The 25,623-nt window shown below is 35.3% G+C and overlaps 1 protein-coding gene across 5 annotated transcripts in view; it reads right to left on the minus strand.

Moving 5' to 3' along the window:
• The window catches only part of PMCA (plasma membrane calcium-transporting ATPase 3), a 287,318-nt gene that overhangs the window by 196,080 nt on the left and 65,615 nt on the right, over positions 1 to 25,623 (minus strand). The window lies entirely within an intron of this gene.

The raw sequence follows: 25,623 nt of genomic DNA on the forward strand, positions 1-25,623 counted from the left end.
TCATCTTGTTTTGGTGTCAAGTAGGATTCGTGGGGCTTGTAATTAATGTTATTACTGATGCGATGGGGTGAGACTGTGTTTCTGTGTAACTGGGTCTCTAACGTGTCGTTTGTCCATCCCCAGATGATGTTTGCGGTTTAGACAGTTCGTTCTTGTGGGGACAGAGGACTGACAAGCATTTCTCTTCGATCTACACTATCGACCCTTAAATAATTCAGTTATTTTGTCACGAACACATCGTCTATTAATGGATACCAGAATTCTTGGAACATGTTACGCAATTTTTGATGCTCTGTTATAACAATTTACAGTATATAATAATCACTATTGTTTCCTTCAAAATATATTTAACCACTGTTCTCCCTGGAATTATGTCTACTATAGAAATACTAAGTATTACGTGAACTCCGCCCATATTACTGATGTCAATTCCTTAATTATATTTTATGTAATATAAGCAAATGCGAAATATAAAAGAATTTACATTTCAAATACAGCAAACCTAAAAAAAATACTTTCCCTTAAATATTACAATAACTGTATTGCTATCCACGTATTAGATGTGAATTACATTAAATATAGATGTATATATATTTTTCCCCTTTCTCTCATCAGTATTGACTAATTCCGTGTTATCATTCTAAATATATAAATTCTTTGATCTAGTGCGTTGTATGTTTTGCATACTTATTCTGATTTTAATATAAATTACTAAATATATATACAATATTAAAAAAGATGTGTTTTCAGTAGCAAGTTTCCTTTATGTATAAATGTCCTCTACATTCGCGTAATTTTAGATAATCTCTGCGTTATTTACCTATCTGTACTTTTATTGTGTTCCATGTTCCTCTCTTACGTTATATCTCTAATTGGCATTGATACAAAACGCTAATAATAAATAATTGAATTTTATTATTATTATTATATTATACTGTTGAGCTAGTACGTTACAATAAATTCAATTCAATTCAATTCATTTATTAAAGTGCTTGACAACAGCCAAAAAGGCCAATAACAGCCAAGCACTAACAACAATACAAACATTACAATACAAAAGCAAACAAACAAAGAACTGAAAACATAAATGTACAATATTTATTTATTGCAAAATAACTAATAAGTAAAAAACTAAATGTTATAGATAAGTAAAGTAATAATTAAACTAAAATCAGTTCAATTTTGGACAAACAACATACAAGATAAAATATTATACTAAATAAATAATAAAAAAGAACAATGATTATTGTTTAAAAAGCTGACTGACATCAGTAAGCAAAATAAGATCTTTGTTAAAGATGTCGATGCTCCTGCAGACTGCATTGGCACCAGAAACGCATCTGGCAGAAGGACTGGCCTTGAAATTACGTTGTACAGTAAAGGTAGAGTAGTCTCTGATAGACCTAGTGGGTATGCAGAGACTAACTGTATCGAAAACAGATGAGCAACTAATTTTGCCTTTAAAAACATTGATGAGGAAAAGCGCATCCAAAAGCCTCCTCCTTAAATGTAACGATAAGAAGTTTAATCTAATTAGTATATCATCGTAATTATAGGCACACACGCCATTAAAGAATCTAGTGTAACATAGAGCTACAAATTTCCTTTGAATCCCTTCCAATTTAATATTACTATTATTAACAGTAATTTGGTGAAGGCTATGGAACTTAAGATTCAGAGAAATAAAATTATATATTGCACATGTAGGTTCAACAGAATTAATTTTAATTACCATATCAGTACTGTTTAAATTTGCTTACTGACTGTATAAAATATCTTGGTGTTATGTTACATGGTCAATTGAATTTTAATTATTTTGTTTTCAAACACACGTGCTCACGTATTAAGAAATTAGAGATTGTCTTATATTATATATAATTTCTGTGCTTTAGACAGTATTATTCTTTCATATAATGTTTTAACCAGTACATTGCTACAGCATGCCTGAATAGTAAATAATAATCAAATATTAGCTAAATCTAATCAATTAGAAAGTATACAAAGAAAATTTGTCAATTTATATAATTATGTTTTTTTGTTCGGGTTCATATTTTACTTAATTATGGTTTGATTTAAAATTGTTAAAATGTAAAAACCATTATTTCTGACGATATCTAGATGTATAATTTCTTATTAATGGTTTTAAAAAACATAGTCCTAGATGCAAATCTTTGGACGAATTTAACAAAAACATTGTCTACCCTGACGAAAAATTCTCTACGCGGGAAAATGTCTAGACGAATTATTTGATTTAGTTTGATGTTATTTTAATGTGCTTCTATATAGTGTACTTTTCATAGTGGGGTATATATTTTAGTGTTACCTGTCATATCATCTTTTCTGTTGGCACATACTCTAACAAAGGAATTAAATTATTATTATTATTATTATTATAAATGAATTGAATTGAATTATATTGTTATTTTGGTGTTTAGAATCGCGGTATGTAGACAGATGACAACATCGTTGAAGTGGACAATTCAATTAGATTATTTATTATTAGTGTTCTGTATCAAAAACCAGAAGGTCAATTACATATACATTTCAAGAGATGAATACAACACAACAATAAATTACTTGTAATACTAACATGAAGAAAGACCTCAAAAAATTACACATATTTTTTTCAAATATTCTTATCACACATGTCGTCACGTTCCGACACTGATAATGGTGCTAGTGTCGACCACATTTCGGAAGTGCGCCTGTTCGCCATACTTTTATTATTGATAGCAGGAAATTAAGAAAAAGTACAATGGAGAAGGGACCCCAGTGTTCATGATGTTCATACCAAATGTCTTAAAAATCCGTAACTTTGATTTAGAAGCTAAAAGGGTGACGAACACAAGAAGATACGTACATGATGACACTATGTGTAAATATTCCCTAATAAAATATAAACAGGCTAAAATAATAGTAATATTTTGAAACGTTTAAAAATATATTAAGACGCATGGCTTAGTTCAATGCCTGGTGTTTCAATTATATTACAGAATATCAAGCGACGTAATTTTTGATAGGAGTGGACAGAATATAAAGGTAAATGTATTCGTATTTGGGCACAGTGAAGGGGGGTAAATTGAGGTGAGGATGGGAAGGCTTTATAAGTGTAGTTGTATCTCATTGTTCTGTTGTGTCTTATTGTTTTTGTTGTGTCTTATGTTTTTGTGTCTTATTGTTTTGTTGTGTCTCATTGTTCTGTTGTGTCTTATTGTTTTGTTGTGTCTCATTGTTTTGTTGTGTCTCATTGTTCTGTTGTGTCTTATTGTTTTTGTTGTGTCTTATGTTTTTGTCTTATTGTTTTGTTGTGTCTCATTGTTCTGTTGTGTCTTATTGTTTTTGTTGTGTCTTATGTTTTTGTGTCTTATTGTTTTGTTGTGTCTCATTGTTCTGTTGTGTCTTATTGTTTTTGTTGTGTCTTATGTTTTTGTCTTATTGTTTTGTTGTGTCTTATTGTTTTGTGTCTTATTGTAGGACCACTGACACCGGGTAAAAACCCATTTGCAGTCAAAAATAAATAATAATAATAATAATAAAAATTATAGATAGCTGGAAACACAATATTTTAGAAGATAATATTGTCAAATTCTTAAATAAACAAATTCTGTGTATCGACAAGTGACACTATATTTATTATGTCTAAGAAATGTGTGATTTTATTAAAAAATTAATTCTGCATTTTATAATAATCGGACAAAGGAATACTGGGTCCACATCATGTAACTGGATATATTTTGAAAATTATTACGTAATCCTGTGATTATTTTTTTTAAATTTCTCGCATACATAACGCAAGGAAATTGTTGTGACAGGAAATATGTATATACACAGGCTTATGTTTATGTTCAAAGCAAAATACGATACAGAACAACCGAGCCATTTAAGCAATCTGAGCCTTTGTACAGGTCAATCTATTAATTTATTCGTTATTAATATGGATGTAATTCTGGAGTGACGCCACATAAACGTCACCCTGATTATTAAATCAATTAAGCCTGAACATAAACCCAATAATTAATTTAATTTAATTTCACTAATCTGTGCAGTCGGCTTGTGTTACCCCACCAGGACTTTAACTCGTCTGGCTCACCTTCCGCAGGGATAAACTAACCTAACCTACCATTCTTCAAGGGATTTCTCATTTATTCCAGATAAATATGGGTATAATGTCTGGAAATATTTACCATTGCTTCCTTTAGTTTCACTTATTCCTCTATCATAATAATCTTATCTTTTCTCATATCTATGTAACTTTAAAATTGTCATAACATCAACGAATATAAATTAATGTGCATTAGTAAAAAAGGAACATTTCAAATTAACACTGAACAGAAGATATTACCTCCAGAATAGTTACATAACAATTTGGATTGTATTTATCCATATTGACTACTGAAATGAGATTCTGAACTACAATATACTTTGTCAATTCAATGTTTTCTGACGAAATACGTCGAATGATCCAAGTTCGAGTTTCGCTTTTCTATGATTCAAAATTTTATGTATCACATATGAAATTCTTTTTATATGAACTAAAAATAAATTGTTTGTTCTCTTACTAACATTGGTTTCATAACATAAGAAAACTAATAGAGAAGTATAACAAATACTAATATTTTTATTTTGGTTGTCACGAGAGAAACGAATTGGGGTATTTTGGATGAATTAAATACCGAATATGCATTTACCACAATTTTAGAATACATAATGAAATTTAAGGTTTAAATAATTTGGATAGACAAAACTTTAAAAATTAATTGGGCAGTACGAGCTAAACGGATTAAAAAAAGAAAGCGATCATTGAGGTTAGGTTAGGTTACCAGATGCCCGAGAAAGCAACTGATCAAGAACATCATTACAGCGTCACGGTGATGATTGTGATGATGATGATGATGATGATGGTGATCCGGATAATGGAGGACGTCACTCGTATTTAATTTTACACTTTAAGAGTACTATAAAATAGATTTAATTTCAAACTTAAGAAGCAAAAAATGTTTGGTATGATTCTACCGGAACACAAAGGATTTTAATCATGCAACCTTTGTTTCTTCTCAAAGTATGACAAGGTTTTTCCGTATTCCTTTTCACAAACCTGGAGCGTATTACAGTCCAATTTACAGTTTCCGCTACTATTATCGTTAGAAAATACAAGAACGTAATTTGAAACTCTACTGTCTTTCCACTCTGGTGCATCATTTCTTCATCAGAAACTGAATAAATATCACACATTCAAATAGCAGGTCTTGGCTTTAAGTTTCTATAATAATACGAACTATTCAATACACGTACCACGCACGTCGAGAATTCGCTGATCTCTTAAATTACAGTCAAACGTATTCATGAAACAACATACTTACATTTTTAAATGGACTGAAACCAGTTTATGTAAATATACATTAAATCCGTATTATGTCGATATTTATGAAAGTCAAAATAAACCTACAAATTCTTGAAAGAAACTCTATACCAAATTTCACCAAAATCTGTCCAATGGTTCTGCGACTGAATCGTGAGGACGGACAGAGAGACAGACAGATATGACCATCCATAAAGATGTTCAGTTTATGCGTGACATGAACGCTTAATAAGCCATTCCGATCTGTAAAATCAAACAATATTTCTTATACGTAAAATTCAAGGATTAAATTCCGATAGACCATGGATTTTCTTGAACTTTAAAGAACACATTTTCCCCAATCTACATCCCATTTCGACATGCCTTGCATTAATACAGGGCATAGAACTACATCAAAAAAACAATAAATTTAAAGAACAATTTAATGCTACGTAGAGTCACGAAAAATGTTGATCGTCGATTTTCTAAATCCTACATCATAATCAACACAATCACCAACATAAATGATGTCAGTAGCAGATATGACGTCGTTGATTATAGCCACGTGACCCTGAACAAAACACCGACCATGAGGTCTAGAATCGACCTAGAGGCTGACTAAGGAGCTTCTATCGATTGCTACGTCATCACGCAGTGGATGCCACCAAACTCGAATCGGAGGGGAGAGTAGGTTGATTTGACTACATTATTTGGGTCACCATCGACTTTTCAAAATCTAAAGAAAGCAACTGTAATGATGTTATCTGGTAAATATATCTATTTCATATCACGCAGAAATACGAAATATGCAAATCCATACAGTTCAAAGAGATGTCCATAATATAACTCATGAATCAGGCAATAAAGGTTCCTTATCTACAAATGTACTTCCCGTGTAAGAATAAAATACATGCGTGGTTAAAATTTACACAACTTCAAAGAATAAGCACTATCTGTACACCCAAGGATTAAAATATACAAAATTACAATTTTTTCATTTTCTTTAAAACGTTCTGAAACTGTTTTTTTTTTTTTTTCAATTTCGGGGAAGGACACACAGGGGTATGAGAACAGGGTCCTGAATATTTGCATCGATGAGAAATGCAGACAGATTTACAGCTGGAAAACTTGGTGGGTACAGACGAGGGAGTAGACAAGAAACCATGTTAAGACGAAGTTTAGATAAACTTCATGTAGGCGTGAGGTCTGCATTGAACTGGTCCAATGGCGAGATTTGTAAAGACGAAAACATTAGTTCGGGGATTCACAGATTTCTTGACTGGCGATGCGGCCAGACAATTTTAACCATGAACTTACCTATTTCTTTCACTGAGACAGAATGCTCTCCAAGTCCTTCGGTTTTCCCCTCTCAATATTTCACCACGACTCTCCTTTCATTCACTTTTAATTTGTGGTATTGACAAAGGACTCTTTAGAGGTCTCACTCCATTACAACGATTAACTGTACCCGAAAGATGGCTGTCCACGTGTGACAAATGTGCGTCGCCATTTCGTGATAGATTGTAAAATTAAAAATGGCTGCCTTCTGGGTTCCAGCGCCGTGTAGTCTGGTAGACGTTTAGTAACGTTTCAAAGGTCCTTTGCTACACGGCACAATCCAGAAGACAGCCATCTTGGTACTCACCGCAGTTATAACTTCAAATTCTGCTTGCCAAATAATTAGTTCATTAGATTATAAAAATCCAAAGCTTTAACAATAAAAATATTTTCAGGGTATTAACCCTTGATGATTCTACTCGATCTATTATCCGTAAGGCAGAAAGTGTGAAACCATAAATCATCTGAGATACCACGAGTTCTTCTATTATTATTTAATAGACGCTGCATCAACTGTAAAATTTATTTAAAATCAAAGAATATATTTTAGATTTGTTGTAAATATTGAATACAGGAGAACAAGCTGTGCTGTGTCATATCTTAGGTGGTTAGTAACCGGCTTCGTACTGCGAAGGTCTTACTTCGCTCCCAGGTCAGTCTATGCTCGAAATGTGGTGGACGAGGGAGAGGGTTTCTCCTAATATTTTTTATCTCCCTGTCAAGTGTCATCTGGGGGATGGACAATGGGTCGATAAAAGGCCTTTCACAGGAACATAGTTTGAACCCCACTGCAACAGTAAAAAAGGGGGTAAAGACATCTAAAGGTCGATTTTCACACCTTAATATGCCTTTACTGAGACTGAGATAAAGCTAAGAACCACATAATGGAAGTTCATTCTCGAGGTTCAAGCGAGGTAATTCATCATATGATGCATCAAGCAAACGCTGTAGGGAAGGCCAGAGAACACCTCATAAATACAAGCTGATTCATCAAAGCGTTTGTACTAAGAAGATATTTGTTGATACAGAGTTGGAATACAGAAGTAGTCTTCTGTAATTTTGCTTTCTCACTGCTTGGCTTATGTCAGTAAAAAATACGATGCTAACGTTTGCACCTAAACAATGACTTAGGAAACAGAAATATTTTAATTTCGTCTTCTTAAAAAAAAATTTCACTCAATTCATAACGATATTAATGCAGTTTTATTTAGTGTTCTGTCTGACGACAGGTCCATATGAACAGGGTCCTTCCATCCTTTTCTCGGACTGGGACCTGTTCAGATACGTTCTTGGCAGATGATCCAGAATTGGTTTGCCATTGCCTTCTTCTGTGTGTGAACGGAGAAACCGGGGAAGCCTCCGGAGGAAAACTCCGTGTTGCCTAGACCACGGCCTTGCCCAACACAAGTTATAAATTCGGACACCGCCGGGAATCGAACCCGAGACCCCAGGAACAAAGTAACAAAAATAAAACTTTACTTTATTTTTCAGCCCTTAAAATCTCATGAAAACCATATACAGTCTTAAAAGTAAACAGCTAGCATAAAATACTGTTTTGTGTGAATTTCTGTAAATTGTTTTAAGATTCCTGTAAAAAAAAAATTAGAACTTTACATAATTCCCTTTTGTCAGTTGGCAGTTTGTAATCCCATCTATCTCTCCGTAGTTTAATGAAATATTTTTAAAATATTACTGAAATGTATATAATAACTAAGTTTTATATTTTTTCTATAAATAGTTGGACTTTTTCCAATTTTACGCCTGCAGAGGTGTGTTCGGATGCTGAGAAAATCCTTCGTGCTAGACGTCTCTACATGAAGCACAATGATCAATATTTAACTGTTGAACTGATATATTATTCAGCTCTGCCCTACACGTCATCTTTCAGCTGGGCTGCATGCACTTAAATCGATACGTAGTTTCTTTCGTTTCGGTCAGGCGACCCGACGCCTTTAACCTAGCGTCGGGACGAGTTTTCAACTGTTATCCATCTAAGCATTAAAAGTTCTCTCGGAAGTTTTATTTCTGTTACTTATAATTATTTGTCTTTTTCATGGCGGATGAAATTGATACAGGAGTTGTGGCGAGTAATTTTTTTTCTCGTGCTATCTGTGATTCCTTTGATGCACCATTAAAATCTTATGCAACCCCCGATGCAGGAGATAAGCTTGACTAATCAGTACGTTTATCACAATAACTCAGAGTAATGAAGCGATATAGCTTATCTCTTATATTTATCAAGTGGAAAAGTCAAGATTAAATTGAACGTGGAATAATTTCTATCACATTTTCATTCTCCACATTTCTTTTCTATCTTTAATTTATTTTTTAGCTTTACCTCGTTTCCCTTTCTCTGATATTTATTTTCCAAGTTTGTGCTACTTTCTACATTACAGGAAAACAACAACAACAACAAATATTAAATATTTTATGTACTATATTATTAAAAAATGTAAATTAGTTAAATTCCTAACTAAGTAATAGTTTCCTCTATTTCCAAAAAATATGTCAGAATTCGCTATTGGACCTTATACTGAGACATATGAATCTATTCAAAACCTTTTCAAGATTCCCTGTAACACTGTAGTCTCGTATACATTTACGTCTCTCAAGAGACACCTTTTACTAACGTTTTTCGATGAATATTTTAAACAAAATATTGCATTTTACATATTCCATTCATGTTATATGCCTCACATATCTCATATTAGATTCGAATAACTTAACAAAAATAATTTTCGATTGAAATTTTATATGGCGATGAACAGGACCTCCATTCGACTGTTACATTTGAAACGTCAAGTTCCCTCTAGTTCTGCACCCTTTAAAGTATTTAAACCCTTTACGACGAGGAGTTCTGAAATCCAGTTACAACTGAGGAATTTCAATTGGAAAGATTTAATTACAGAGCCTCTTTCGGTGGAAGTTACGTCAGAAAATTCATAAACAATTGAAAAGTTTTTGGATTATGTCACTCGTCCGACTTTCACAACAGGTGAAAGAATACAATTTACAAAAGGATAAGTTACTTATATATTAAATTCAGTTCCTTTATTAAAGTTTGCCAAAATCAAAGAAACTGCGACAGGCATTCATTAATACAAAAAAAAATAAAAATTATACCAGATTTTTTGCCAGGAAAATTTAGGGCGATGCGTATATTAACAATCACAACTGGAACGTCTAAACTCCCTGTTATATTTTAACAGTCTGCAAGATGTCTTAAGCGTAGATTCGTGTCATTTAGCTACCGAGTATCTGGTTAAGGTTCAATACGGAGAAACAATTCACAGAGGTAATGCAGTGGCATACCAAAGCCTCACACGATGTCGCACATTACTTATTCTACACTGCAGATCGATAAGGAAGACATATAGCGGAGTTAAGAGACTGGATACGTTGATCTGAGATCTAGTCTCATTTACAAATGAACATAACCTACAATATTTTGTTATCTAATGTAATTACTGAGAAGCTTTACGCCTCAGTGAATGCAACCAGACAAATATCTAACCGGTGTTTATGCAATATAAATTAACAAATTCTTAAAGCTTCATAATAGTTGCAGCACTTCGTATAATAGAATATTCTGACATCTAGTGTCATCAGCGATAACTTTCAGGTCTCTGTAGGTGAACTCAAACAGATATAAAATTAATTAAACTGGGTTTTCGATATATTAATTGATATAAATTATTTAAATAATGTAATAGACGATTAAGTCTTTAGCTGGGGTCGTTGCTTGAATCTGGCAGGTGAAGTCAGTACTACATCGGCTTCACCAGTATCTGAGAAATGGTTAGATTAAGTGTTAATGTGTTCACGTGTTGATGCCAGAAATAAAGTTAAGTTAACAAGACCGTGAAAATTAACACTAAAAATGTTCTGACTTTTTATACAAACGTCTTATTTATAAAATTGCATATTTTTCTTTAAATTCTTTATATTTCCGTCTGAATTTTATTATTTTAATAACCAATTTAATCAGTACCACTTTTCCATTTAATGCTATGAAAGTTGCATGGACAATTAACTACTAGTTAACTTCAGCTTGTAGTGAAGTAACTACTTATCGTTTAAATTTAAAATTAACTTCCTCCGAGTTTAAAAATAAATGACATTATAACCTTAGGAGGAGCCACGGTCGTCTAGCAGTTAGAACGCTGGCCTTGTAATCCTGGGGGTCTCGAGTTCGATTCCCGGCGGTGCCCGAATTTATAACTTGTGTTGGGCAAGGCCGTGGTCTAGACAACACGGAGTTTTCCTCCGGGGGCTTCCCCGGTTTCTCCGTGGCATCCCAACAATTACTCCATTCACACACAGAAGAAGGCAATGGCAAACCACTTCTGCATCATCTGCCAAGAACGTATATGAACAGGTCCCAGTCCGAGAAAAGGATGGAAGGATCCCGTTCATATGGACCTGTCGTCAGACAGAACACTAAATAAAAAAAATAAAATAATAACCTTAGGTTGACAGTCCGTCTACATAACAAATCTTATATGTTTCAATGTTTATCACGAATCCATTACATGTTTCGGCCTTAATTTGTCATCTTCAGGTTAAGTACTCAAAACTAAAAAAAATGTTATTAAACGTTATATTCAGCTTTCAGAAATACAATAAGTTTGAAGCTGCGCTATGCAAATTTACTTATAGCTTTAAAATTACTTAAAACGGTTCAAATATATGTTTTTTTCTATGAACTTAAACACCGAAAGTTGGCAGACGACATGTTCACGTCACTGTGGTTGAACTGGGTAAGGTTTTGGCCGTACAGCAAAGTAGGCTTCATAGATACGTGCTATAGCGTAATTATTTTGTTTTTCTTTTCTAGCGGCAGTAAGGCCGACGAGAGTGGGTCGATTGAGTTAACTGGAAACATTCCAGTAATACGTGCGTCCTTTTTTCAGCAGTATCACTAACGATGCCAGATAAATTTTTAATGATCATAATATACAGATATTGTTTAAGAAAAGCTCAGACAACATATTATTACTTAATTAAGTAACATAATAAAATATAAAGAAATTTCAAAGCAACGTAATACTGCATGTGTTAATTTGTATCCCATATTAGTTAACTTAAATATTAATTTAGCAGGACATAATTTGTAAAGTCGTTAATTCGAACATAAATTCATGACAATGTTTGCAAAACGTAGAAAGGAATCATTCCAATCCAACACTAAAACGTTTGTTTTTATTTCAGTAAACATTTATCACTATCCTCATAATTCTAATCTAAGATTACACCAGTTTTATTCAACAAGACTTAAACCAGCAGACACTGTCCGATTATATCACTTGTAAATAAATTTAGAACGAAGTTCTTGTAATAATGTTGACAGACAGAAAATTAGTTTTGAATCAGGGACTCACAAGCATTCATAATTAATATTCTCCTTTCATTACCTCCGTGTGCTGGTCTACAATGTGACAAAAGCTATAAATTAACGTCTAACATACTGTTCTATCTTTGTACTAACTTTCTAATACCTGGAATTTGGCAAGCGTTAAAGTAAACTTTTGCCAGTGTTATTTTGCAATACACACAAAAACCTATGCACTAATTCTGATCACGATTTAATCATTCATCGTATTAGATTTCGTCCTAATACCCGAATGGCTTATAGTTGTCAGAAGCCCAGTTTCCCTAAAATTTCCGCGAAAGTAAAAACTCGCGAATTTCAGATAGTATGGAAAGAAATGAGGTTAGGGAAACTAAAGACACACCAAGCATGACAGTTAACATGTATAATTAATTATAAAAACCTAAATATATCAGTGTTTATGTTTACTGCGATCACATTGGTGTTCCTGGCTGAAATACAAAGGTAATAATCAGTTCTAAAAATTTCGTTAAGTACAGTCAAAGTACACTCGCTGTGTCACGACATCTGCGTAACGTACTGAGAACAGCAAATGCGAGCTGTTGTGTATTACTCCGCGCGCCTGCGCAAAGAGTGCAAAAGAGGCGAGAGACTTAGGCCGCGATGTACAAATATTACCACAATAACTAACCTGCGAATAAGTAAAACTTCTATCGGAATTAATATAACCGAATTGTTTATATTACTAGCCATAGGCTTACCTCTACACGTTGCCCAGAATGTGTACGTAACAGATTCAAACAAAGAAACACGTACAGGCAGGGAAGTAACATGAGTTGTTCACAACACGACGCGAAAGTTAATGCTTCTACGACATCCAACTTGATTACTGTTCTATTCCAGGAATATAGCTTGAACCTCGCTTAAAGATACTTCCGCTGGCTCTCATCCAATGAGATGCCAACACGATTTCAATTCTTGGTCAACACATCCTGAATACCTTTTTTTTTAATCGGTCAAAACATTTGTCGATATATTTCAACAGCTGTCATTCGTATCTCAACTCAATTTTAGGATTTAATTTAATAATAATTGAATTCATTTAATTAAGTGCTAGACAACAGCCAGATAAGGCCAATTACAGTCAAGCACTTATAACAGTACAGGATATAATATAATATAATATAATGAAATCTACAAGTGCCTTAAAAATGAGGTAACATTGGGAAACAAACAAAACATAACCCAGATGTACAATATGAAACTTACAAGTACAATTCAATTAAATTTGATTCAATTCATTTACTTAGGTGCTTGACAACAGCTGAAGAGCTAATTACAGGCAAGCACTAAAATTAAAAACGAAAAGGTGATACAAGATAAGAGAAAAATTATTTTATAATAATAATAATAATAATAAATAACAATCTTATTAAAGGAATCTGCGAGGTAGTTTAACATTACACACGAAACAAATATGATTACTGTCTGAAAATTCAATTAGGCATGTTTGTAAGACAACATTATTACCACAATATTTTGTGTACATCGCATTCATTTGTCAGTCAGAACTCTGAGGCAAGATTAAACTTTCAGTTATGTGAAAATGTGCGTTATAACTTAAATTGTACTTTATAGTGTTCTAACAAAAACCTCAGCTAATGCAATGTAGCAATGAATACGCCCGTGTGTGTGTGACATGAACTGACATGGAATGGTATGATATAATATATTTCTTTATGATTTATTTAATGATGCTGTTAGCAGCTCGGCTACATGGCGTCGTATGGTAGGATGATTTATGAAAGACACTGAAAAAGAGAAATCCAACACAGTTCCATATACACTCTTTGCTAATTCTGGAATCTAATTCTGGTTAACTCGAATTGTTTCTATTTTGTTAATGCAGCCAACAAGTTGTTGCTTTACATTATACAAAGAATTACAGTTTCAGAGTTGTTTATTTTTAAAAAAAATCTACTACAGTACATCAATGTATGACCCTATCGCATTTTGGTAAGTATTATGAAAAATTTTGACATTAGACTGCAATGAATTCGTTTGTTACGTATTAAGAAAATAAGCGGGTAAGTATAAATTAATAGATATTATGTTGAAAGGGCATGGTCTTTTACGTTCGCACTGTGATTATATAAATTCTAGACATTTCCTTATATACGTCAACGTTATTCAAGTTAATGCAACACAACGTAACTGAGTGCTTCAAGAACCTAATCTGATATGCTGCTAGTGGCTCTCCCACCTAAGAAGATCATTCAACCATTATGTTACTTACGGTTCTCTGAAATCAACGCGGTATTCAAGAACGGTAGCAGTAAGGCGCGATATAGCGGTACGAAGTTGCGCAGAGTTAAAAGCAAGCTTGCACAATGGTTGGGGGATTCTACGCAGGTTGTACTATGTCGTAAGTTTACACCGCTGTGCATTACAATACCGTACCGCTAGAGTTCTTGCATGTAAAGATGCTTTGCGAGAACCTTTAAGCTTACTTAGGTGCAGCGAGTTGAAAAGTAGAGATGGAATTGTCTTCAAAGGCATGGGGTCAGATTTCCTGAAGTTAATGAACCTTTCGAAATGTTAACTTAGAACGGTGGACGAGGATTACACACACAACTAGCAGACAGGAGAATACATCAGTAATGTGGCAAATATCTGAATCATTTTTCTTTCAAAATGATCCAAAATTACAGGACAACTACTGAGAACAGAACTGGAGATTATTCCAGCACATGATACTGAATCAAACAATCACTCAGAATATGGTTCATTTACAACTTGAAAAATCAAAGCCCCGAGGCCTTAATAGTGTTCTACTGAGATTGCAGAGGAAAGTTCTATGGTTAGTGGAGATGGACTTGTATCAGACATATTCCCCTCACACCCCGAGACCCCTGTCAGACTGCGACAGCGAGACCAAAGTGCTCGTCGCTAGATCATTACTGACATAGAATTTCCAGACGGCTGGAAGAAAATACAACGGACTAAGTTGGAGGGGAAAAAAACGTTGTAGCTCCTGATGAGATATGATGATGGGGTAGATCCACAGGATATACAACGGTTACACAAAAACTCATAATAACTTCTTTTTAAGATGTGACTTGTCCTCGCGGGAGGTGGTAAAATATAAGAGAATTGTTGCAAACAAGACAGTCATTTCTGATATCAGTAACGGAAATATTAACTGTTCACCAGCAAGATTGCTGTTATAACACTCGACTTTTCACTAACAACTAAAAACTCTCGTTTGCTTCTTAATTTCGAACAGACATATCTCTGAGTGTAAGACTTGAGGTTCTCACAGCGGTGAGTATGAAGAATATGATATTCATCGCCCTGATGAAGGAGGCAGTATGACCTCCGAAACGTTGGTTAACATCGACCAGACTACACAGCGCAAGAACCCAGAAGACAGAAATCTTCATACTCATCGCCCTGATGATGGAGGCAGTATGACCTCTGAAACGTTGGTAAACATCGACCAGACTACACAGCGCAACAACCCAGAAGACAGAAATCTTCATACTCATCGCCCTGATGATGGAGGCAGTATGACCTCTGAAACGTTGGTAAACATCGACCAGACTACACAGCGCAACAACTCAGAAGACAGAAATCTTCATACTCATCGCCCTGATGATGGAGGCAGTATGACCTCTGAAACGTTGGTAAACATCGACCAGACTACACAGCGCAACAACCCAGAAGACAGAAATCTTCATACTCATCGCCCTGATGACGGAGGCAGTATGACCTCTGAAACGTTGGTAAACATCGACCAGACTACACAGCGCAACAACTCAGAAGACAGAAATCTTCATACTCATCGCCCTGATGACGGAGGCAGTATGACCTCTGAAACGTTGGTTAACATCGACCAGACTACACAGCGCAATAACCCAGAAGACAGAAATCTTCATACTCATCGCCCTGATGACGGAGGCAGTATGACCTCTGAAACGTTGGTAAACATCGACCAGACTACACAGCGCAACAACTCAGAAGACAGAAATCTTCATACTCATCGCCCTGATGACGGAGGCAGTATGACCTCTGAAACGTTGGTTAACATCGACCAGACTACACAGCGCAACAACCCAGAAGACAGAAATCTTCATACTCATCGCCCTGATGACGGAGGCAGTATGACCTCTGAAACGTTGGTAAACATCGACCAGACTACACAGCGCAACAACTCAGAAGACAGAAATCTTCATACTCATCGCCCTGATGACGGAGGCAGTATGACCTCTGAAACGTTGGTTAGCATCGACCAGACTACACAGCGCAACAACCCAGAAGACAGAAATCTTCATACTCATCGCCCTGATGACGGAGGCAGTATGACCTCTGAAACGTTGGTAAACATCGACCAGACTACACAGCGCAACAACTCAGAAGACAGAAATCTTCATACTCATCGCCCTGATTACGGAGGCAGTATGACCTCTGAAACGTTGGTTAACATCGACCAGACTACACAGCGCAAGAACCCAGAAGACAGAAATCTTCATACTCATCGCCCTGATGATGGAGGCAGTATGACCTCTGAAACGTTGGTAAACATCGACCAGACTACACAGCGCAACAACCCAGAAGACAGAAATCTTCATACTCATCGCCCTGATGATGGAGGCAGTATGACCTCTGAAACGTTGGTTAACATCGACCAGACTACACAGCGCAACAACTCAGAAGACAGAAATCTTCATACTCATCGCCCTGATGATGGAGGCAGTATGACCTCTGAAACGTTGGTAAACATCGACCAGACTACACAGCGCAACAACCCAGAAGACAGAAATCTTCATACTCATCGCCCTGATGATGGAGGCAGTATGACCTCTGAAACGTTGGTAAACATCGACCAGACTACACAGCGCAACAACTCAGAAGACAGAAATCTTCATACTCATCGCCCTGATTACGGAGGCAGTATGACCTCTGAAACGTTGGTTAACATCGACCAGACTACACAGCGCAAGAACCCAGAAGACAGAAATCTTCATACTCATCGCCCTGATGATGGAGGCAGTATGACCTCTGAAACGTTGGTAAACATCGACCAGACTACACAGCGCAACAACTCAGAAGACAGAAATCTTCATACTCATCGCCCTGATGACGGAGGCAGTATGACCTCTGAAACGTTGGTAAACATCGACCAGACTACACAGCGCAACAACCCAGAAGACAGAAATCTTCATATCTCTGAGTGCCTTTGGGCTCATTTGAAGACAGGACTTTTAGATACAGTGACCGATAATGGAAAGAATGTAGCTTTTAACGAAAATTAGTTGCTTTAATGGAGTTTGGAAGCTTGGTCGTATGTCTCTTAGGTTCAATACATCACATCATTTTGTATTTTCATTTGCATGATCAATGCAGAAATAATACCTTTAAAATCTACGACCATCCGGAGGTCCCCAGAATTGTGTCTGTAAGCAGGCAGCCCTTTGGTTAAACTCAAGATTCTTTATTCGTATTCAAATACAGCTAAAAATGGGCATGATATCTTACTTCATCAACTTAAATTCATGACCTAACTTCCATACTTGCAACCAAAGCAGCGTTTTCAAATAAATTAGGATTCAATCAAAATTAACATAACGGTTAGTTATCTGAAATAAAAATGAAAGTGTGAATGTACTTTTAATCGAACAATTTCCAAATCTATACAGAGGAGGTGTAGGATATATTAAAAAATTCTGAAATTTAATATAAATTTTTTTCTCAGCCAATGGCTCAAATTATTCCGTCACTTAGTCATACAAGAAAGTTAATCAGTTCCGTACTCCACTCGTTAGATATTCCATCTTTGTGCAGTAAATTAATGTAGCAGAATTCTCGTTCCATCTCCAGCCTCTGTACGTACTCAGTTGCTAAATGGATCCGAAGGTTGCGAAATACAGACACTGTTTTCACAAGAGCTAGCTTCTCCGCTCCATCATATCAAGTTTCCTTTGAATGCAGGGGCTTCAAGAAGTCGGCAGGGTTGCTCATATGAACAATAGAAACTGCAGTTGGAAGCTGGAACGATTCCAGACAACAATTGCAGTCCTTTATGTGGAAAACGGAACGGTTCCAGGAAAACAAAATCAGATTCCTACCACGAGCTGGAACGCTCCCAGGGAACAAATGGAGCCTGCTACATCGATAAGTAACGGTTCCAGGCAACAAATATAACTGGAAATTGCTACTATACAGCCGGAGCTTTTCCAAACAGAACATTAGATTGCTACTATAAAGCCGGAGATTTTCCAAACAGAACATTAGATTGCTACTATAAAGCCGGAGCTTTTCCAAACAAAACATTAGATTGCTACTATACATCCGGAGCTTTTCCAAACAAACAAAATTAGATTGCTACTATAAAGCCGGAGCTTTTCCAAACAAACAAAATTAGATTGCTACTATACAGCCGGAGCTTTTCCAAACAAAACATTAGATTGCTACTATAAAGCCGGAGCTTTTCCAAACAAACAAAATTAGATTGCTACTATAAAGCCGGAGCTTTTCCAAACAAACAAAATTAGATTGCTACTATACATCCGGAGATTTTCCAAACAGAACATTAGATTGCTACTATAAAGCCGGAGCTTTTCCAAACAAACAAACAAAAGTAGATTAATATTATACAGTCGGAGCTTTTCCAAACAAACAAACAAACAAAATTAGATTGCTACTATACAGCCGGAGCTTTTCCAAACAAACAAACAAACAAAATCAAATTGCTATTACAGAGCCGGAGCTTTTCCAAACAAACAAAATTAGATTGCTACTATTAGGCCGAAGTTTTTCCAAACAAACAAAATTAGATTGCTACTATAAAGCCGGAGCTTTTCCAAACAAACAAAATTAGATTGCTATTATACAGCCGGAGCTTTTCCAAACAAACAAAACTAGATTGCTACTATAAAGCCGGAGATTTTTCAAACAAACATAGACCACTGGTTATCAACCTGCGTCCCACGGGCCGATTATGGTCCCTGCACCTCTATATGCGGCTTATTATGTGATTTAGAAATGAACTAGAGTGAAATGGGCGCCAATTCTCTGCTACTGAGGACAACAGTTATATACATAAATAAGCGTAAGAGTAAACAATAGAAAAGTATCTTTTATAGAAAATTTAATATGTATGTAATTCAGCAACAATAAAAGCACACTATTGCGCATAGGTACATATTACGTTTCTCGAACCGTATGAAATTTAACCAAAAATAAAAGTAACGGAAGTTTCGTAAAACTAACAATAACTTCTAACTAAACCGTTCTACAGTTAACAAACAACGCCTTCACAATTGGTAAGTCGCTTTCATTATTATATACGTTTAAGGATGTAACATTGTAAATAGTGTTTAGCGCAAGACCACTTTTGGAATTTCAGTGTGCTCCAAAGATTATACTGTATCTAACGTATCTTCACTCAGACTGTCTTCGGACCATACATCAATATTCTGAGAACAATTTAGTTATCAAACACATTTATTTCAGCAAGCTTTTAATAGTTTGGTTTACATCAGAGAAACTGAATAAAATTACTTTGACACAGATAAAATTTATTTCCACTTTCTGGTGCTTAACATAGCAAGAAAAAGTTTTGTTATATTTTACTAAATTCACAATTTACACTGTTCTTCGCTTTACTTGGCCTTTCATTTTTGAATTAGTTAAAATAAATACCTTTTCTGAATGTTGTATCTTGAAAACTATTAAGAATCCCAAAATATTTTTCCTTCTTTTCTTTTTTAAAAGTGTCAGTAAGAAGTTTAACAATGCCGTTCAATATTTTCAAAAATTCTAGTAGCAACTACATTCCGTTTTATTCAAATTTACTGTTTTCTACTGCGAAGTAAATTTTTTTGTTTGTTACGTTTCCACTATTGTGCATTCCTCTTTCTCCCTTTAGTTCCATTTTCATCGCGTTCATTACACCACAACCTGAAGCTTATTTCTGTTAATAATTTTACTGTCCGCTGCACACATTCAGGAACCCGAAAATTTACAGTACGTTTGCGAAAGGCACTCATTCCATCCCTGCCACAAACAAATTAAAAACTTTGTTTCCCACTACAGCCGCATACACTGTCTAGCAGTTAAAGCTAATGCAATGTCGTATATCATAAAAGATAACTATAAAATTCATATTTCATGCTAGGCCAAAAAATTTATCGTAGGTTGGATTAGGCCTTTTTACCTTTCATCCCCTTATATATGGATTATACCCTTCAAAACTTTGTTGCTACCAAATCCAACAACTTCATTTTAAAAACAAAATTTATTTATGGGTGTGCGTATGATTCTCAGAATGAACAGCCATTATTTCCTTACACAGCATTAAACAACTTATTTTTGTAATAGGTAGCATTGTGTTCTCTTTCAGAAAGGAGCCGGATATCAAAATATTTAGATGAACTTCGTGCTTCAATGGTTCAATTAAATCCCAGTGCTTTACTGTCACAGACATTTTCTTTCGTTTTTTGATAGTCATTAATATAGGACAACCACAATTTACGCTTTTCACAACAAAATAATCATAGGATATTGTTTAGTTTCATTGTAAGCAACGTAAACAAATCGATTCTCTGTTTCTTTTACAATTCGCTGCTTTTTTAAAAGCGTTATGAATCACAGAACTGTCTGCGTCGGTAAGTATAACATTAAATGTTTTGAAGTGAAATACACAACACTATATAATCAAACATTACTCACGTAAACATCAGAGAAAGTTCTTTGGACCAGTATACATACTTCGGAAAGCAATCTATAATTGTATATTTCTTATGCTAATTCAAATGTACATATAAATTACATTTTTCAAATAAAAAATACAAAAATCATCGATTTCTAGAGAGGTTAAGGACAAAAACTCTAAATTTAGGAACAAAATTATATATTTAATTATTATTTCCTTAACTTTCTTGTTCAGATTGAATTCAGCTGAACACGTGTTGATAAGGAATATTACAGACTACTGGTTCAAAGTATTTCCAGATTCATGGACCTATAAAATACCAGTGACATTTCTTATAAACACTACTAAATCAACGAAACACAAACAATATCATAATTTATATCCTATCAGTTACATTCAGTCCCAGAGAAACACACCCCTTACTCCAGAAATAGGAATATAGCTCAAAATGTAATGACCTAACCAGTTCTCAACCTGATTACGTTTCTTATATTTCGTGCGGAAAATGGATATATTTTGTTATATTTTATAACCCTGCGTGATGAAGTAATTACAGTCTAAATCAAATTTTTAAGATAATTTTAATTGAATAGTTAATAAAAATAACAAACCAGCAAAGAATATATTTAAGGTCGCCTGATACGAGAAACTGTTTGCCTGGAACTTTTAATAAATATCTTACTTATAACTCAATGGCACGTGCGTGACTGTAATTATAAGGCCGGTAATCCTTAATATAGTCTAATCAAAAGAGTTACGTTTCGAGATTTCTTGACAAAAAATGGCTATATAACTCATGAATATTTAGGTGGTAATAATTTTTAATTACAAAATAGCTTATAGACAGACCAGTCTGAACACACTGGTAGAGTTACTCGTATATAACAGAAAATATTCATTGATATATTGTGGATTCAACCAAGCTTAAACATTTATGGCATTAAAGATGGCTGTCTTCTGGGTTGTCGTACCGTATCGTCTTGTAGAAATTTAACGACTCATCGCCATGATGATGGAGGCAGCAAGGACCTCTGAAACGTCGATAAACTCCTACAAGACTATACCAGAAGACAGCCATATTCAGACTCACAGCCGTTACAACCTCAAATCTTATATTTATGGCATTGGCGTTGTGATATAAGTTTATTTACATGAATTTCAGAAAATCTACACGTCTGACAGAGAAATCTTTTATTCATTCTATAGCTGTGGGGATTTATAATGGGCATAACTGGTAGCGTTTGAGATGAGAACACTTTAATATTACACCGGTGTCCACGGATAACATTAAGGGTGTGTGAGGAGACATGTTTACAAACTTACTCGAATATTATGACAACTACACTAAAAAATACGCCAATATTTCACGTCATAGGTACATATAGTCACGAATAAAAGAGGAATTTAAAATATAAAAAATGAATCATGTATATAATTTAAAAAATGTCTTTACTTAAAACGGTTAATAACTTTAAACTCAGAATAAATAACGTTAGAGTATAATGTTTAGATGTTAGTTATAACTAATAGCAATTTGACTCATGCATATTTAAGCAATTATGCCATGGACATTCAAGAATAATATAAAATGCCCGCGCAAATAATTATGCAAATTCTGGACACAGTCTGTCTGTAATTTATTAAACATAATACATATTACTTATGTGTAAATAATGATGGTCAACATATCAGTCAAGATATTCTTAACAGTCTTGATGGACAGGTTTAAATTAACCAAAGGCTACAGTCTACAGCTGAAGATGAAAGAAAACTTTGTCCAGTACAGTTTGAGTCATCTGTAACGTATTTATGTTTACTCGCTATATCAACTGGGGTGACTAACTTCACAACACACGTCATAATCAATCACACTGTTCTGCGGTTATGTCTATAATTAACAGAAGGCATAAATTTATAGAGTTTGTACAAATACACATTTTACTATCTTCATGAAGACGTGAAGTTTGAAGTACAAATGTATATAGAAGACATATCAAATGTCCGCCAAGTTTTTTTTCCGCTGATTTCAGATTAACGAGCTCCTAAACGCGACTTTACCAAAGTAGTCTAAATGTTTATATTTAAATTACAAGATTAATACATTCTAGAATGTTGTGTAGTATGGTAGACGTTTACCGACGTTTCACAGATGCTTGCTTTATCCATCAACAAATGTCCCTAATGATAAAGGCAGAATACAATAATCTTCAAACTCGTTGCTTTTTAATCTTAAAACGTACGCTCACAATTTCCCGTCGCATCTAAATGCAATCTTGTCCTATCCTCGACGTCACATGAATTCACACACATTCAATACAGCATCACGGTTTCTGTATTTCAGTTCCCGCAAGGATTTTGGTAAACGTTGTCCTTGACGTAGCCCCATAATTAAAAATTTAGGTGTGTGAAGTCGGGTGACCGTGGGGGCCACCCGATAAGTCCACTTCAACTATCCACTTACTGGGGTACGTGGCATCAAGAACAGACGTAACCCTGCATTGATAATGCGGTGGAGCAGGACTTCTGCTACCTCAGTGTCCTGTTACGAGACTCCAGTCACTGTCTTCTCAGCGAAGAAAGATTGTCCATAAGCCAAATCTAAGTGTTCGTCGCTATTTTAACCAAGTTGCATATGTACGAAAATAATCGAGAATTTGGCGTGGTCGAAGGTTCCCACGACGATAATTATGAAGATTGGCTTCCATGCCGATACACCGCGTAGTCAGCTACACGTTTACCGACGTTTCATCTTCTAGGTTCCATCAATCATCTTGATGATGGAGGCAGCAAGTACCTCTGTAACGTCTGTTAACGTCTGTTAGACTACACTAGCAACCCAGAAGAATCTGTGTGGATAAACTGAGGTATCTCCAAGGCTAGTTAAGATAAATTTATTAAATTAATGCTTATAGCTGTTTATAGCATACAGGGTGCCCCAAAAATACGTATGTGTTACCGGCAATGTACAGAATGCCTAAAGTCAGTAGGCAAAATTATGAAATAAATCGAAATGTTAATATTGTTTGGTCGTGTAAGTTAAAATTAATCAAAATCGATTGGGTGCGCTATCAAGAAGGAGGTTGTGCGAAAACACCAAGCTAATGAATTTGAACATAACAAAAGTTTTGAGAATTAAAAAAAATTGTTTCATATACAAACCTAACCTAACAAAAGTTTTGAGAATATGAGATTCAGTCAATAAAGTCTTTCAGTTTACTCTTATAGCTCCAAAATAATATACACATGATCTTCAAGACACGAATGTGTGGAATGAATTCGTCTTATTCACGAAAGTGTCCACCAGCGATCTCTTGCGAACATGATAATGTAACATCAGGTTTTATATACGGCGAGGAAATTGTTCGCTAGATGAGCGACTATTGCCATCTGAGGAAGGTATGTGGTCAGTGATGTAGGTTAATATGTCATGTACACAAGAACGTCACACTCTGATTAAGTGTCTAGCGAAACTAGTTTTATTGCTTACGGTAAGGTGGATTCTGAACCACATTTGATATCAACACTTCTTCTATCAGCAAAGGAAACTCAAAGACAGAACACTATATTTCATACTTCGCGAGATAACAAGCTACAGAATACGATGTTTGCCTTTGGTTTTTTGGACACTCAACATCTCTTTGTTATGCAAGCAGATCTGTGAGTTGTTTGACGACGTAGGACATCACTAATTTCCTTTGAAGTCTCTGTGAATGGCTTCACTCTTTGTCGACACACAAAATGCCGACTGCTATTCAAATTCGTTCTACTTGTGAAAATGTTAATGTTTCATTTTCATTTCCGGGTCTAGAAACTTCACTAACTGGTGCAGTATCTAGAGTGGAGACTGCCTTTACGGTAATAGTCATTCTGTCAACAACCTCTGAAACGTCGATAAACACGGCGTTACAACCCAGAGGACAGTAATCTTAAGATAATTCTTGGTAAACAGAGCTCAAAGTACTGAATTTAGATGCAAAATAAAGAATTCTGTCTTACTCTTGATGAAACTCTTGGGTTTTCAATACTGTTAGGATCCAGTTCGGTATCGTATTTTTTGAAGGATTTTTATATTTTTATGGAAACACTTAGGCCTATGGAACTTATCGAGGAATTATCAGGTACTGGATTCATTGGCCGCTTAGTAGGTCATTAAACGGTAATGTAAAAACTGATCAGTTGTCATCTTTCTCATCCTGTCGTATAATTTGACGGACTGGACGTAAGTTACGATAAATCGGCTCTGGCCTGTTTAAAGACAATTTTCGCGTATTCCGTCGGGCGACCGAAGACAAAAACCGAAGACTCACTGAGACCCGGATGGCCTACATCCAATTCAATTTAATCCCACTGCCCTTGTGTCACCAGACTCATACAAAAGTGACGAGTTTTATTCAAATTTCATCCGAGTTACCGATTGTGGTCTTGTAAGTTTTGACACCGCGTGATCTTGAGGTTACCAACGTTACTCAGGAAAGTGCCGCCTTCAGTTTCAACTTAAAGAATAAAATAGACATTTTCACCACCGCCCTGAGAAACCCAGGAGCCAACTAGGTAATTACCAGTGCGGTACCACTGGTGCAGCCAGCTGCATTACCGATCCTCGTGATACATTGTTCCACTTTATGATTTTCGTGTTTTTCCTTAGTTTCTAAAGGCACGTGCTGGTATATTACCTTAAAGTAGGCCACGACCGCATGATAGAGCTTTGTCAAATAAACCGAGAATCAGTCTCGTATTACTGGTAATTAAACTGTCGGCCAGTTACCTGTATGTCGCCATGACAACGAATTCAAATGGATGTATGAAATAATTTCAAGTTTTAAAATCTCAGGGCAGTGAAATGAGATATATTTTATGGTTAAATATCTGGGGAGAATGTCCATTTATTCTATATCTTCA

Source organism: Zootermopsis nevadensis, unplaced genomic scaffold (assembly GCF_977971745.1).
Source record: "Zootermopsis nevadensis isolate Lab colony 2312 unplaced genomic scaffold, Znev_1.0 Znev_ptg000023l, whole genome shotgun sequence".
In the NCBI taxonomy this organism is placed as follows: domain Eukaryota; kingdom Metazoa; phylum Arthropoda; class Insecta; order Blattodea; family Termopsidae; genus Zootermopsis; species Zootermopsis nevadensis.